This window comes from Henckelia pumila, chromosome 3 (assembly GCF_033568475.1).
Source record: "Henckelia pumila isolate YLH828 chromosome 3, ASM3356847v2, whole genome shotgun sequence".
NCBI lineage: Eukaryota > Viridiplantae > Streptophyta > Magnoliopsida > Lamiales > Gesneriaceae > Henckelia > Henckelia pumila.
This window is the reverse complement of record NC_133122.1, coordinates 197,898,659-197,916,974: the sequence shown is the minus strand read 5'-3', so window position 1 is coordinate 197,916,974 and position 18,316 is coordinate 197,898,659. Positions and strand designations below refer to the sequence as shown.

The 18,316-nt window shown below is 39.4% G+C and overlaps 1 pseudogene; it reads right to left on the bottom strand.

The window, feature by feature from the left end:
- LOC140890325 (uncharacterized) overlaps nt 1–18,316 on the bottom strand; it is a 49,165-nt pseudogene that overhangs the window by 17,947 nt on the left and 12,902 nt on the right.

The following is an 18,316-nucleotide window of genomic DNA, read 5'->3' as shown; positions in this document are numbered from 1 at the left end:
GTTAATGTATTATGTTTATTTAAGTAAGTTATGTTATGTAATTTTTAAGCATGCTCATTCATGTATATGTATGTATTAGTATTAAATTGGTTTAAATTATTTTAAACCCTTGTTATGTTAGCATGTTGGGCCTCTAGGCTCACTACACTGGTATGGTGCAGGTGAGTACGTTGAGGATGACATTGTACCCACCGGAGGCGAGGACGTATGAGCATGCATGCAGTGGCCCCGTGACCGTGAAATATTCTGAGTCGCTATGCATGTGATTGTTCTTGTCAGCATGATACATTTTTATTATTTTCAGTGATTGAGGGTCTAGAATATTTATTTAATTTTTTCAGTGCATGCAAACTTTTATTTACTTATGCAGTATATTTTTAATTAATGTTTGACTCAGATATTTATTATATTTTTAAGAATGCATTTTTATTTAAGTATTTAATTGTTTATTCATTTTAAATATTTTTATTCTGTGCATATATGTATGGGCATATATGTACATATTTTATTTAGTAAGAATAAAAAAAAAAAAAATTTTCCGCATATTTATTTATTATAGAGTTAGGGTCGTTTCAGTTGGTATCAGAGCACGGTCCTCGGAGGGGTCCTCACTGCTATGCGAGCTCAGAAATCCACGCTACCGGTCTGTAAGTTTTAAATGTTTATAGCATGATTTAATTTCTAGAATTTAAGTTAGCATTAATTTTAAACACTTAGTTATGCATGGCGATTTACGTAAATAAATATGTGGTGGTGCAGAATGCCTCCCAGACCAGTGAATAGACGTGGGGGACCTCCACCTCCACCGCCACCTCAGCAGCACCCCATGACAGCACTGGAGCAGGCCAGTGCCACGATGATGGCGGGTATTACTGCCTTGCTGGAGCAGCAGGCAGCCCGTCCCAGACTGTCCCACGAGGAGGACGTCGCCGAGAGGTTCCAGAAGAAGGGGCCTAAGGAGTTCTTGGGGACCACCGATCCGTTGGTGGCTGAGGGATGGATTCGCTCACTTGAGTCCATCTTTGACTATATGGGGATCACAGACGCCGACAGGGTGAGCTGTGCTACATACATGATGCGAGGCGATGCAGCCTCATGGTGGGAGGGTGCAGTACGAGGAGTCCATCTACCTACTCTGACATGGGCTGAGTTCAGGCGTATCTTCTACGCCAAATATTTCACTGAGGATGTGCGCAGTCGCATGATCCGAGAGTTCATGAGTCTCCGTCAGGGGGACAGATCTGTGGTGGAGTACATAAGCCAGTTTGAGAGGGGCTGTCGTTTTGTGCCCATGATTGCTGATAGTCCGCAGGAGAAGCTGCGACAGTTTGTTGAGGGCCTGAAGGCTGAGATCAGGCATGACGTGCGCATGGCAGACGTGTTTACATATGAGTCTGCAGTCAGCAGGGCTTTGCGTTCTGAGGAGGGTCGGAGAGCGATCCAGAGAGAGCAGCAGGGTAAGAGGCAGTTTGTGCAGACAGGGTATCAGCGACCATCTTCGCAGCCACCTGCGAAGAAGCAGTATACAGGGCCGGCTAAGGGCCCGAATCAGCAGCAGAGGCCACAGCAGCAGAGGCCGCAGCAGCAGCAGAGGGGCGGGGCCCCTAATGCCATAGCTCATCCCACTTGCCCGAAGTGCCAGAAGATGCATTCGGGACCTTGCCTATTGGGAGCAGGAGTTTGCTTCCACTGCAGAGAGCCGGGGCATCAGATTGCTAACTGCCCCAGGAAGAAGAACACCGCTGGTAGGGTGTTCGTGATGCAGGCTGAGGAGGTCGATCCAGACACCTCCTTGATCACCGGTACATCCTATCCCTAGTATTTTCATAAATTCTCCTTTGGTTAAAGATTTAGTATTTAATTTGAAATTCTTGTTATTTGGGTCATTTAACTGCATGTTAGAATAGGAAGCATGTTTTACTTGTGATTAGAATTAAGAACTTGTAGTGACTCGTTTGGAAAAAATTAGAAGTGGTATGAAACTGTTGGGAATTTTCTGCGTGCAGGGAGAATTCTAGTTGGAGGCAACTCCACGTTTGCGTTGCTAGATTCAGGGGCTACGCATTCGTTTATCTCCCTGGAGTTTATCAGGCGAGTAGGCATCACACCTGAGAGTAGTGACAGCGGGTATGATGTTACTATGCCGTCAGGGCAGATTATGTCTACCTCAAAGGTTATTCGAGGACTGGAGTTAGAGCTGCAGGGACACTCCATTCGAGCAGATGTAGTAGTCTTGCCTTTGAGTGGTTTTGATCTTATTTTGGGTATGGACTGGTTGACAGTCAATGGAGCTTCGATTGATTTTCGTCGGAGATCAGTGTCAGTGAGACCTACAGGGGGCGACCCGTTCACTTTTCATGCATCTCAGAGCAGTGATTTTCCTCAGGTGATATCTCTTATTCAGGCGAGGAAGTTGTTGAGACGGGGTTGCCAGGGGTTTCTAGCGAGTATTGTCACGACTACAGAGCCATCTAGCAGATCATTATCAGAGATAGAGGTGGTTCGTGACTTTCCGGATGTCTTTCCGGAGGATGTTGCTGGAATTCCACCAGTGAGAGAGGTGGAGTTCAGTATCGATTTAGTGCCAGACACCGTGCCTATCTCTAAGGCACCGTACAGGCTTGCTCCTACCGAGATGAAAGAGTTGAAGGAGCAGATACAGGAGTTGTTAGAGAGAGGCTTTGTTCGACCTAGCTTTTCTCCTTGGGGAGCTCCGGTGTTGTTTGTGAAGAAGAAGGATGGCAGTATGAGACTGTGCATCGATTACCGAGAGCTTAACAGAGTCACAGTGAAGAACAAGTATCCACTGCCGAGGATAGAGGACTTGTTTGACCAGTTGCAGGGAGCTTCAGTGTTCTCCAAGATCGATCTGCGATCTGGTTACCATCAGTTGCGTGTTAGGGATACAGATGTGTCCAAGACTGCTTTCCGGACACGATATGGGCATTACGAGTTCTTAGTGATGCCATTTGGGTTGACCAATGCTCCAGCGGTTTTCATGGATCTCATGAACCGAGTCTTTCAGCCATATCTGGATCAGTTCATCATAGTCTTTATTGATGATATTTTGATCTATTCTAGGAGCATCGAGGAGCATAGACAGCACCTTCAGACCGCATTGCAGACTTTGAGGGAGCATCGGTTGTATGCCAAGTTCAGCAAGTGCGAGTTTTGGCTTGAGCAGGTGGCATTTCTTGGCCACATTATTTCGAGAGATGGAGTTGCAGTCGATCAGTCTAAGGTAGAGGCAGTGCAGAATTGGGGCATTCCGAAGAATGCTTCAGAGATTCGCAGTTTCTTGGGTTTGGCCGGATACTACAGGAAGTTCATCAAGGGTTTTTCCTCTATTGCAGTACCCTTGACTTCCTTGACCAAGAAGAATGCGAAGTTTATATGGAGTTCAGACTGTCAGAGGAGCTTCGATCAGCTGAAGGAAGCACTCACTACAGCACCAGTGTTAGCGATGACAGTACCACATGAGGAGTTAGTGGTTTACACCGACGCATCTAAACTTGGTTTAGGCGCAGTGCTTATGCAGTGTGGTAAGGTTATTGCGTATGCGTCGAGACAGTTGAAGATTCATGAGCAGAACTACCCGACGCATGACTTGGAGTTGGCAGCAGTGGTTTTCGCTTTGAAAATCTGGAGGCACTATCTTTACGGCGAGAAGTGCAAGATTTTCACCGATCACAAGAGTCTCAAGTACTTCTTCACACAGAAGGAGTTGAACATGAGACAGCGCAGATGGTTGGAGTTGGTGAAGGACTATGATTGTGACATTAGCTACCATCCGGGTAAAGCTAATGTAGTGGCCGATGCTTTGAGTCGGAAGTCATCAGTGGTAACATGTTTGACTGTGCAGTTACCACTACAGACCGAGATTCAGAGGTTTGGGTTGGAGTGCTATCCGAGCGGCCATGCACCGAGCTTGTCAGTGTTGACGGTGCAGCCGGTTTTGAGAGATCGGATTAGAGAGGGACAGTCCACTGATGAGGAGTTACAGCGATGGAGACAGAGAGATGAGGCTAGAGGTAATCTCTTGTATACAGTGGAGGATGGCATCGTTCAGTACCGTGGTAGGATGTGGGTACCGAACGTCGATCAGTTGCGAGCTGAGATTTTGACAGAGGCTCACGCATCTCCGTACTCCATTCACCCCGGAAGTACGAAGATGTACAGAGACTTACAGTTAACGTATTGGTGGCCCGGGATGAAGAGTGACATCGGGAGAGTGGTGTCAGAGTGCTTGACTTGTCAGCAAGTCAAAGCAGAGCATCAGCGTCCAGCGGGACTTCTTAGACCTCTCCCTATTCCGGAATGGAAATGGGAGAATATTACGATGGACTTTGTGGTTGGCTTACCGAGGAGTGCCAGAGGGTGTACAGCGATTTGGGTGATTGTGGATAGACTCACCAAGTCAGCTCATTTCTTGCCGGTGAGGACTAACTATACTTTGACACAGTATGCAGAGCTTTACATCAGAGAGATTATTAGACTGCATGGCATACCAGTGTCTATCGTGTCAGACAGAGATCCGAGGTTCACCTCAGCGTTTTGGAAGAGTCTGCACACAGCTTTGGGGACTAGACTTTTGTTCAGTACAGCTTTTCATCCCCAGACAGATGGCCAGTCCGAGAGAGTGATCCAGGTTCTCGAGGATCTTCTGAGAGCTTGTGTCATTGATTTTCGAGGATCTTGGGAGACTAGACTGCCATTAGTGGAGTTTACCTATAACAACAGCTTTCAGTCGTCTATAGGTATGGCTCCATATGCAGCACTTTATGGGAGGAGATGCAGATCTCCGGTGCATTGGGATGAGGTTGGTGAGAGGATTTTGTTAGGTCCAGAGATTGTGCAGCAGACAGCTGACATCGTGACGCAGATTCGAGATAGGATGAGGACTGCGCAGAGTCGGCAGAAGAGTTATGCAGATGCCAGACGACGCGATTTGGAGTTCGCGGTAGGTGATCACGTATTCTTGAAGGTGTCACCCATGAAGGGAGTAGCGCGTTTTGGACGGAGAGGCAAGCTTAATCCGAGATATATAGGGCCATTCGAGATCTTGGAGCGAGTTGGCACGTTGGCCTATCGTTTAGCTCTACCTCCAGGGCTAGCGGTAGTGCACAACGTTTTCCATGTATCCATGCTTCGGAGATATGTCTCCAACCCGTCGCATGTGTTGGATTTCGAACCCTTACAGTTGCCACCAGATCTAGTGTATGAGGAGAGACCAGTACGGATCTTGGCTAGGGAGGAGCGGAGGCTTAGGACGCGGGTCATACCGATGGTCAGAGTCCAGTGGCTGAATCACTCAGAGGAGGAAGCTACTTGGGAGACCGAGGCAGACATGAGGACTCGCTACCCGGAGTTGTTCGGGTAAGTACTTTAATTTCGAGGACGAAATTCAATTTAAGGGGGGGAGAATTGTAACACCCGGTATTTTAATTTCGTAAATCCGCCTGCATAATTAGGATATTTAATTATTTAAATTTATGATTTATGGGTTAAATAATTATGTGAATTATTTATGCATGATTTAATTTATTTTTAAGCATTTAACCCATAATTAGTGATTTTTATGATTTTTAGTATTTTTATTATTTAATCGCGTAGACGGGACCGTGGACGGACGAGATGACAACTTTCCACCCAAATTATTTTAAGAGCCTTTCTAGAGCCTTAATATATTATTTTGAGTTTTATTATCTCAAAATTTTAAGTATTTAATTTTATTTAATTTTAGGAGTCCATTTTATTCAAAATTAGCCAAAATATTGACTTTTTAGCATTTTTAAAATTTTCTTAATTTATAATTTCGGGATTTTATTTTTAGTGTCAGATTTAAACCTTTTAAGAGGAGTTTAAATTATATTATTTTGTATATTACTAACCTAATTATTTATTCTAAATTATTAACCTAATTTAAAAACCTAGACTAAAAACCTACCCCAACCCCACGCTTTCACCATCAGCCGCCCACATCCACTATTCCTCATCCTCTTCAGCCTCCATTGCCACGCTCCAGCAGTTTCCAGCACCTCCATAGCCTCAATTCTTGTGGTTTTCAAGTCGAGTCATCATCCCGTCGTCCCGGAACCGTCCCACGTTCGTGCTTCTCGTCATCTACGGTGAAAGGCATGATTCCTTCTTAAAATTTTCGTACCATCTCAGTTAGTTTACGTGTGTGTAGTGTTATGCATCAAAATTTTAAAGATTTTCAGAAAACGATAATGGTATTGTATGTATGTGCTTTGTTCCTTGTTCCTCTTGTTCATGACCACGTTTTTGAGTTAACTATGGATGGTAGGTCTATTGGTCAAGGTCCTAGGAGGGTGGGGGACGGCCTGGACTCGAGTGGCTCGAATGGCTCGAGCCAAACGAGCCCAGGGAAGCCAATATAGCAGCTCGGCCAAGACAGGTGCAGGTTTAGGGTTGGCAGGAAGGAGGCTCGGCCTTGGCGGTTCAGGGTGCATGGGGGTTCGGGCCTGACTGGGTTTGGTCCGCCCGGACGTGGGCTACGTCCGGGCGGCGGCGCTCCGGCCAGGGGCGGCCGGAGCCGGCCGGCAGCAGGCCAAGAGGGCCTGCTGCTCACGGCCGAGAGGCAATGGGAGAGGGGGGATCGGGTTGGGCTAGGTTAGGGGTCTGGGTCGGGTCTGAGTGGTCCGGGTCGGGTCGGTTAGGTAGTGGGTCGGGTTAGTGAGTCCGGGTCCGAGTTTGGTGGGCCGGGCTCGAGTATTTTATTTTTAAAGTATTTTACAAATTTATGTGTTTTTGGGTCAAATAAATTGAAATAAAATTATTTGGACTCCCAAATAATTTTATTTGGACTTTTAAAATTTTAATTAAGTTAGTCCATTTATTTTATGGGCTTTTGGGCCCATAAAAGTTAATGGGCCAGTCTTTGGGTTTTTGGGCCCATTGGGCCAGTTTAAGTGTTATTGGGCTTAGTGTAATTTTAATGGGCTTATTTAATTTAATTGGGCTTAGACTAATTATTTGGGCTTAAAGTTAAGTTAATGGGCTTAAGTATGTTAATGGGCCAGTTTTAAGTTAATGGGCTTGAGTGTTAGGGCCAGCAGTCCAGGACCATCCATGAGAAAATTTGCATGTGTCCTGATTATATATTTAATTATTTTTATGCATTTGAGTTATTTTAATATTTATATGTTAATAAGAAATTTAATTAAATATATATGATGGACACACATTTTATTCAAGTACATGCATTCATGAAATAATATTTTATGCATGACTTAATGTTTAAGTTGAGCAATAAAAATATTTTATGTTGGAAGTTGAAGTAGTGTGACAATTTAAGGGGGATTCGTCCCCATATGATTGAAGGGCAGTTTACTGCCAATTTAAGAGGTGATTCGTCACCGGCCACGTACGTAGGTTTCCACGCTGATCAGTATTTAATGTATGATTTAAGGTTACACTACGGATACAACCATGCTATGTTAGAAAATAAATTGCTCAATATTGTTATGTATTATGTTATGTATTATGTTTATTTAAGTAAGTTATGTTATGTAATTTTTAAGCATGCTCATTCATGTATATGTATGTATTAGTATTAAATTGGTTTAAATTATTTTAAACCCTTGTTATGTTAGCATGTTGGGCCTCTAGGCTCACTACACTGGTATGGTGCAGGTGAGTACGTTGAGGATGACATTGTACCCACCGGAGGCGAGGACGTATGAGCATGCATGCAGTGGCCCCGTGACCGTGAAATATTCTGAGTCGCTATGCATGTGATTGTTCTTGTCAGCATGATACATTTTTATTATTTTCAGTGATTGAGGGTCTAGAATATTTATTTAATTTTTTCAGTGCATGCAAACTTTTATTTACTTATGCAGTATATTTTTAATTAATGTTTGACTCAGATATTTATTATATTTTTAAGAATGCATTTTTATTTAAGTATTTAATTGTTTATTCATTTTAAATATTTTTATTCTGTGCATATATGTATGGGCATATATGTACATATTTTATTTAGTAAGAATAAAAAAAAAAAAAATTTTCCGCATATTTATTTATTATAGAGTTAGGGTCGTTTCAGTTTTAATTAAAACCGTGGCTTTATTTTTCACACGGTTCTTATAACCGTTGCTATTTGTAACGCTTTTTTAAAACGTGACAAAGTTTGCAACGATATTTACAACCGTGACATTTTGTAACGCTTTAGAAAACCGTAGCAAAACTTTTAACGGTTTTTCAAAAACCGTGGCAAATTTCCGTGTAGTTTTTGTAGTGCTTATTGAAGGACATTGGTGATTTGAAATCTCTTCCGTCTGTTTTAGGATCAATGCAACATCTTAATTATACTTGTCCCGTAAATGAGAAACAAAAAGTGAAAAAAATAAATCATACATAAATGCAGGAGTGGTATAGATATATTATTTCAATTCCATATCGAGTCATGGACAAAAATTGTATCACTGTAAATTGAAGTAGTTGTTTGGTAGTTATTGAGTTGCTAAAATGCAAAGGACTTATCTATCTATAAGTACAGAGTTGTGGAACAACAGTTTCCGTGATGGAAAAATGATCAAAAAATGGTTCTCGGGATGTTGTATCATTTAAAATATTAAAGTTGTGACATTATCACCAGTCATAGATTTTGATAAATCAAACGTGGTGCTTGAGCTGCATAATGATTCAAAAAATCTAAGTTGTACCATTAGCATCAAATTTAATAAAGCAACAAACTTTCAATTCTATACATGGCTCTACGAATTTAAAGCAATGGAACGCAATGTTCTAGTGGTTCTCTTTCAACAATGGGCAAATCCACAACTTCTGTAGTGACCTGAGTTCCGTTTTGAGTACTTAAATGTCAAAACAAGATTTAATGGTCATTAACGCAAATCAGAGTGATTAAGTATCAGTTAGTTCGGAACCACTGAAGTAAAGTTAAGATGTGCTAAGAGTTGAAGAACACCAATATGCGAGATATAAATCTCATTTTCATTCAACTGAATTCCTAATGCTTTATATACCTATCTATTGTAAAATAAAGGAAATTCGACTTTATATCATAAAACCAGAAACATGATTCTAACTCTCTTAACTCTGCAAGCTCCCAAAACTCCTAATATACAGATTATTCACAAGTTGTTGCTGCCATTGCTCTATACTCCGCCTCTGCTGACTATCTCGATACCGTGCTTTGTTTCTTGGCCTTCCAAGATATCAATGAATCTCCCAATTTAATACATTAACATGTCACAGTCTTCTGCTCATTGCACGTGCTGCCCAGTCCAAATCACAGTAGGCTGTCAAAGCGCATGTGCTTTTGGCAGACATCAAAATTCCAAGTCCTGGACTTCCCTTTAGATACTTTAGGATCTAAAAGCAGATTCCATGTGTGATAACTTCAGAGCATGCATACATGGGCCTAAAGTTAGCAACAAGAAACAAATGTCCGGTCTTGTTACTGTTAAGTACAACAATCTGCCAACTAACCTCTGAAATGTAGTAGGATTATCCAACAACTTATCATCTGTCTTAACTTGAGAAATGATAGCATCAAGATCATGAGCTGTTAACTTTAAATTCTGTTCCATTGGTGTATCAAAAAGCCTTGAAACAGATAAGCCAGCTTCCTATATAAGTTTTAAAACATATTTTAGATGGTTCATGTAAATACCTTTGTTGGAACATGCCACCTCAATACCCAGAAAAAATTCCAAGTACCAAGTCCTTGATATATATCACGGAATGAAGATGACTCTTGATACCCAAGTTTGCTTCTTATCACAATATCATCCACATAAACCAATAAAATTGTGATGGTCGATCCTTTATTGCACGCAAACAAAGATTGATCATGTGTCAATTTTGCTGGAAATTGGCTGCAACCAGAATTTGTGCAAACTTTTGATTCCATCATCTAGAAGCTTATCTGAGGCCATACAAGGATTTGCACAATCTACATACCTTGTTCTCCCCTTGATTGTCAAGGCCTTGTGAAACAAGCATATATATTCTTCGTCAAGATCACCTTGCATAAAGGCATTAGTGACATCCATCTGGTGTTATGGCCAGCCATTGCAGCAAGACTCAAAAGGCAAAATTGAGAGCGAACAAAGAACGAATGAACGCAAAATTGTTAAATCAGATTCAGAAAATCAACATGGCTGTTGATACCATGTTTAGAATTGAATAACACCGATATGCGAGATAGAATCTCAATTTCATTCAACCGAATTGCTACTGTTACATCGTTGTTTATATACCAATTATTGTGAAATAAAGGAAGTGCAACTTTAAAGAATAATAACCAGAAACATGACTCTAACTGTTTTAAATCTCCTATCTCCAACAGGACGTTCCGTAGGAAGTTCGGACCATCCGAAGATGTATGGCTAGCAAGACAACTTGGGTGTCAACAGGACTTGGGCACGTGCATATTTGAGTAGTGCGGATCATCCGAAGTGAACAGATCTTGGATCAGACCCTCCGTAGTTAGGTGTCCTTAGGTGTCAAGATGAGCATGACATGTAGCAGCATGGAGGTTCAGACCATTCGAACCGAGCCTATAAACAGGCCACAAGATTTCATAATTCAGTATGAATTTCCAAATTTTCCATATTTTAGTGTTTTCTAAGCCGTATATTTGGGCCAACTCAGTAGCAAAGTACTTCCAGGATTGGCAGCAGTGCCAGGAGCAGTTGGCCAGGACATCTTCCCCAAATTGCTAACAACCAAAGGTACAATTCGTGAGTAATAGTTATAGATGGGGATAGACTATAAGTTTGATAGCTTGATTAGGTAGTAATGTTTTATTGTTGGTTAAGTTGTCTAGGACCCGAGCGTAGGCAATTCCTTAGACCGATAATGGGGTACGTAAGTATTGACTGAGATATCCAATTGAGTATGCACTCTGCATGTTTATGTTTTGCATTATTATCTGTCATATGATGTGTGTTTATATTATCATGACATATATGTGGCATTTGCATATCATGTTACCAGTTGAATAGGGTCGCTCAACCCTTGTTTCTTGTACGATCGGGTGTCGTGGGACACCCACTGAATCTATAGAGCAACATGTGCGATTATCTTGGAGACCATAGATCCGATATCAGAGTCGCTATGTGTGGTACCCAATGAATCTTTGGAGCAGTGCGTGAATACAGCGAGACGCCTATACCTTGAGCATGAGATTGCAATGTTTGATCTATGTTTACCAAAGTATTCATATTTCATGAACTGTATATACACTTGCATACTCATACATTACGTACTGGACGTTTGTCACTCACATTTCTACTTTAATTATGGACACCCTATTTAACGAGACAGTTTGTAGGTTTCCTCAGATGTTGGGACAGTGATCAGTCGATGACCAGGGACTAGAAGCAGCGGTTATCAGAGGTTGTTTTGGAATTTATTTCTTAATGCTTTATTTTTGGCAAACGGTTTTCAATTGGGTTGTATAATTAATTTATGGGTTTTATTTGTTTCCGCACTCAAAGTGTTTAAATTATTTAATTAATTTCATGCTTAACAAGTGATTAGTACTAGATCCTGATTGGGGCCACTGTCACTTCCAAATCTTTTGACGGCTTATCCACTAGGCATGCTCTCAATTGTTTATTATTGTACTGGTTTTTTTTAATTGTTGTTTTGACTCGGATTCATCCAGAAAATGTTAGATTTAATGAAGGTGGTGGTAAAGAAGTTAGGTTCAATCAACTAGATGTTGAATGGAACATGATTGTTTCACATATCAATAGTTTTGCTCAGTATGCAAATGCATGTTACCACACATGTCTAGTCTATTAATTGAAGGGATTTAAAAAAAACATAAAATTGACATACCTTTTAGATCCTTTGATCCAATCTAGAATTTTTCCCGAAAGATGATTTCCCGTAAAATACCTAACGAGGGACACAAAATCAAACATACTCAAATTTATGAATCTATTCCATAAACAATAAAGCAAATTAACATACATAAATAATAAGTAAATAATGAAAAATAAAGCAGCCACACAACTCTCCACTATTTGCATATTATTTATCAAGAAAAATAGCATATATCCATGTAGAATCTCATGTTAGTTGTGAGAGTATTTTAAAGATCAATGTCTCCCACAACAGAGATGAAAAGAGCACAAGGCGTGTGTCGTTACATGAACTCTAGTTTTTTAAGGCCTTCAAGATTTGGAATCCCCCCTTCCAAGTTGTTGAAACTCAGGTCCCTGCCAATAAATAGCAGGACACCTATAATCAGCATCAGATGTAAGAATAAAATAGAGCAGTGAATAATTTTGATGATACAAATATAAAGCAAAACAATGAGCACAAAGAAAATGGAAGAGCATATGAATTTATACAAATATAAATACTTTACTAATAAAGTTGCCGTCTTGACTCAATTTTACACCTAAAGAAGTTCAAGGTTTCCATTTTTTGCTTCTTCCCCATATTCCAGCACTTTCTGTCATTGTATATAAGCAGATATGAATGGAAAAGGATAATCTAGCTCGGAATATAATGCATTAAAAGAACATAAGCAAAAATTCTTGATAGCATGTTTAGGCTTTTCGGTTTTTCTTCCTCCAGCTGGAATAAGAAAATACTTTAAAATTTCTCAAGTTGATATGAAAAATAAAGCAAAAAGAAATTGAATTTCTGGAATTAAGATGTAAAAACCGGAGAAACTAATTTGATGAAAATCTGTACGCAACTTCCTATAACATGTGACAGATAAACAATCAACCCTTTTTTTAAAAAAGAAAGAAGAATGAACGAGAATCATAGAGTACTACAACATCTGCAAATCAGTCATATTTGCAATGTAACTCGGTATTCTCCCAGATATGTTGCATCTCCTTAATATCCTGCAAACCAAAGATATTTGATACAATTTTTCTTGAGAATGAAAAACATCAAAACATAGAGTCCATAGTGGTTGCAACGACTTTCACTCACAGTCTGCTTATGTTTGTCATGTCTCCCAGCATTGGAAAATCTGAAGCACCTCCATTCACGTCGCTGATCTTTCTGCAGGAAATACCACTGTAAATATACACGAGATTATCGGGCTAATTGCATTCACACCCCCTGTGAAAAGTCTAAAAGGCATAAAACTTCTTAAAAAATATTAATAGGCTAATGCATCCCTCATTTTTTTAAAATATAGCACATTTCACCCCTATGTTATATAAATTCGGGCACATTTATACCCTCTCATAGGGGTTTTTATGCTAATTTTTTTAAAACATAGGGTCTAACATACTATTAATTTTACACAGGGTGTTTTATGCCTTTTAGACTTTTCACAGGGGGTGTGAATGCAATTAGCCCCGAGATTATCACATAAAAGAATAAAAATTATAATCTAACTGAAGGTGATTGGAGAAGAATTTAATTCACAGGACTGTTAAATGTTTCATGTTTGAAATGCTGGAAGGTATCGGTGCTTGAAAACCACTGGCCTGTATCTCCCTGTCGCAGCACGTATCGAGTAAGGAAACAGTAAACATATTGTATATATTCTTTGTGGAAATAAGAACCCTGTCTAGAACTTACAATTTGTTGAGGCTTGTCAAGCTGTAAAAACTAGGTATTCTTCCAGTGAAGTGATTGTTGTTTAGCCTACTGCATTGACCGCACAAATTCAAAAATGTAAAAAACAGAATCTCATATTTTTTTTAAAAAAAAACCCTTTGTTGAGTGCAATAATTGCATGATCGAATCGTGAACTTTGGGCTATGTTGGAACATTAGAGGTTTTGATAATTGACAAAACTAAGTGAACATCATAGGTCAACTGATCTCGTCCAGCACTCAAAACGAAAGATTTCATCTGAATGAGTTTCACAGCTAAAATGCAGACATCAACTGAGTTAACCGTTGACCAAAGCTCAACAAAAGACTTGAGGTAAACTGCATTCAGTTTAGGGATCTAAACTGAATCAGTTTCTCAAAAGCCAAACTGCTCAAGCTAAAGACACTGCTTCAGAAGAGCCAAACTGAAATGTCAAAGATAAACAAATGCTCGATTGAAACTGCCTAGGAGATTGCATAATCACAAACAGCAAATGCTGCATCAGTTTAACTACTGTGGATAAGAACAACAGTACAGACCTGACGCCGCAAAAGCAAAACACAACAGCGTACTATCATGCCAAAAATTGTATACGGAAAAGACAAGCTAACGGCTCCAATTTGAATTTGAAAGAGCCGTTGCCCGCCAAGTATAAATACACATCAAGAGGCTCTTGAAGAATATCCGACTTCTTAGAAAAACTCTCGCGCACATATTCAAATTATCAAGAGATAAACTGGACACTTTCAGTTTACATACACACGTTCAGTCGAGGGACTTCAAGCTTACTTCAAAGAATATCTCAAAGAGCCGAAGAACATAAGCACACATATCGCGTATAAGATCAGTGAGGATCATTTTTGTGCTAAGTGTTGAGTTGTAATACAAGTATTGTATATGTGATTTATCAGTCGAAGTACTGCAAACCTCGTTGTAACAAGAATCAATCGAGGGCTGAGTTCTTGAATCTAGGAGTTCTGGGATAGGCGATTGTGTGGAAGTTCTAGTCTTGGAATGGGTTGTTGCAAAGTGTTGTAATCAGTGTTCTAAATGACGGTCGAGGCGACCGCCTAGGCATCTCCTAGGCGGTAGGTGACCCTCGACCGCCACGCCTTGGCATGAGGCGGCCTTTTAAGGCGACCCAAGTTGTCCGGCAGGCGGCGAGGCGGCCAAGGCGGTCAACACATTTTTAAATTCGGTTAAAAGTCAAGAGTCAACTAATTTTAAAATTCTAGTTAAAAGTCAATAAATTTTAAAAACCTAGTCAAAGTCTACCCATTTTAAAACCCTAGTTATTGACTTATTACAAAAACACTAGTCACCTTCGTTTTGTACGTTTTTCATTTTTGCACCTTGTATAGATGATATTATATTTATGAAGCTTTTGCACCTTGAAAAATTATGACTATTTTTTATTACATTGCATGACATTGACTATATATGATTACCCATAGAATATGCTTTAAAAAAAAATTCAACCGCCTAAGCGCCGCCTAGGCAGCTGAGGTGGTAGGCGATCACGGACCGCCCCGCCACCGCCTCCCGCCATTTACAACACTGGTTGTAATAGTCAAAGTCTTCTAGAGTGAATCCTTCCGATGTGGAAGAAGGGGTGAAGTAGGAATATTTAAAATCTCCAAACATCCAAAAACAAATTCTTGTGCACTTAAATTTCAGTCGATCACTCTCACACAATCACTAAGTCATTATGATCTCAGTTTTAATCTGTTAGTTGACATAATTCCGCACATGACACTTGTTTGTCAATTGACATCGACACACGAGAAGGAAAACAGTTCAGTTGACCAACCTCAGCTGAACATAATCTTGAAGAATCAGGGGTCAACTGCTACAGTACACCCCAATTTATTATTTCGTGAAAGCAGTCGACTATCAGAGAAACCCCCCCCCCCCAACAAAACCGACCCTATCAGGCTACTACACCATTTAAAAGATTTGAGTTGCACTATTAACGCCGGCTATAGCTTACAAGTGTTTCGTCCAATATTTGTGTTCAAATTTAATTCTTAAAAATTCATGTAGAAAGTTAATTCCCAACTTACAGTTCTTCCAACTTCTTAAGATTATTTAGTTCTTTAGGTAATGCACCTGTGAGATTATTGTCACTTTGAATGCTGCATCAACCAAAAATAAGAAATCAAAACTCAAATTTTAAACAGTTAATAGATAGCACTAACAAAAAAAGTCTAACAGGTTCCGCAAGTTGATCAGTTTCCCCAACTGTGATGGAATAGTCCCATTAAACTAGTTGCACTCCAAGCTCCTGAAAACTCAATATCCTTCATAATTAAACCACCATTACATAAAAGTTCATCTGTTATCAAAACAAACATCTGGTGAGACAGAGAGTAGTCTACTCACAAATATACAAGTGTAGTAATATTTCCCAAGTACTTGGGTATGGGTCCAGATAAGCGATTCGCAAGAAGATATCTGCAGAACTCTTTACTTTCAATGAAACCTAAAATTGTGATGGTATCAGTAATGTGGATGTTAAGCTGCTCATGAAGCTCACATGTTTTCCAGTTTTGTATTTGTATATGCCCATTGAGGAGGTATAGTACCACTTAGGTAGTTGCGTGTAAGATCTCTGCAACCATCATATTATAACTTTATTAGAAATGAAAAATACAATCAGTATATTGAGTGAAAATATTACATTTTTATTTGTGTATACATTGTTTTCAGATAGGGTAACTTTGCCAGGGAAGGTTTGAGGACGCCTGCCAAATCCTATCCTTTGAGGAATCTGTTTCCAACAAAAAAAAAGAAAAGAAAATATTGTTCTTTTAGTGAACCATGCATGAAGTCAGTTGAGAAACAAAGCTCATAAATATTGAAAAAGAGTTGACATGAGATTAAGAAAACATAAAACTAATCCTTCTTTTGTCATCTGATAGATTTTGATTTTGGTCCCTTTTTGTGCTTGTTAATTCTTCATACATATACTTGTACCACCCGGAAATACCGGATTCATGATTAACAAAATTAATTCTGATTCAATATCGAATTGAATAAGAAATTATTCAAAATTTTATTTAATGTAAACTTGAAATAACATTAATCAATCATTGGTCAAAACTAAAACTAAATGTACAGAATATTTAAATGTTCGAGATTTTTTGCGCAACATTCGAGACTTTTCATGTGGAAAGACATCAAACAAATAATAATAATAATAATAATAATAATAATAATAATAATAATAATAATATACTAAGGTAGTGTTTGAGAGTGCTTCTAGGAAGCACTTACCAAACAAATAATAATAATAATAATAATAATAATAATATACTAAGGTAGTGTTTGTGAAGAAAAAACTGAGAAGTGCTTCTTAGAAGCTCTCCCAAACACTACCTAAATCATGCACATTCCAAGTTGTGTCAATGGTTGGTAAAGACTAAAATAGTTGCTATCTATGACCATGTTTCTAGAATGCTTGTGCTTTATATTCTAATTTCTAGAGCTATTATAGGACCGTCATTCTCAGTTGTGTCAAAATTATGCTTTTAAGCAAAATTGAGGATGTTTTTCTCTCGGATTCACTGATGATATTTATTGAAAGAGAAATTGCTAAAAATCTACGATCATCGAAGACTTTGAGTTACAAATATTGTTGTTAAAAACGTGCTTAGTTGAATAAAACCAATAGAATTTTTTTTCTCTTTTAATATAATATTTTGTTTATATTTTGTAACGGTTTCCCTAGAGACGAAATATTTTCAGGCAATTTTCCCAAGTCCATCCATAGGCGTTCTCGCAGAAAACTCAGCATCATTCAGGTAAAGGTGGGCGTTTAGAACTCCCTCGAACAGCCGGCCTCTCTTGCCTGTGAGATTGAATCTGGACAAAGCCATCATCATTTCTCATCCAAAATTCCAGATCTGGATTGATATGCCAAGCCATCGCCATTCGTTCAGGGAAGTAATCCTCGAAATCTGCAAAAAAAACTTTAAATATGTGTCAAGAACAAGGTCTTCGATCAGCCTAACATCTGGAAAAGGGCGGAATCGGCTGAGAGTGGTCAGCAGTAGAGTATATTGGCTCCAAAAAATTTTGCTCCTCTCGGCAGCCAATTTGTTTCTCCTTGCTTGTCATAAGCGTATTCTCAAGTCTAACAAGCTTCCTTCTTAATTTTAAACTGGCGCCCAAGTATCCCGGCACAATTGTGTGCAAGAGATCAAGATCCTATATATGTATATATTATATATTTCTTGTTAGAGCTCGAGTTTTATAATTCAAGAATTCACTGTTGTATCCAAGATTTAATGGTTCAACTCCCGATTTGAGCTTCTTCTATACAGAAAATTATTCGAGCACTTTAATCTTGTTGAGCAATGAAACTCGCATGTGGTATGATATTGTCCACTTGGGTCTAACCACGCATGGATTTGCTTTGGAATTTACCAAAAGCCTCGTAGCAACAGAGGTATCTTATTAACCCATGATTTTCTCCATGTATTTCCAAACAAATCTCTTGGAATCTAAACTGACAGAAGTGCAATCGCAAGAACTCAAATTAATATGAACATATCATTTCCATGGTTCAGCCAATGTGGCTTACATCCACCGGAGCCTTTCTTATTCCAAAGACGGGACAAGTACAAGATTCACAATCAGCAGGTTTACAGATTGGATTTCTACAAACAATCTATCTTCTTTAGCCCATTTGATCTTGTTATTCAGTGTCTTGCCGTGTGAAGAATATAATGAGCTTCCCTCC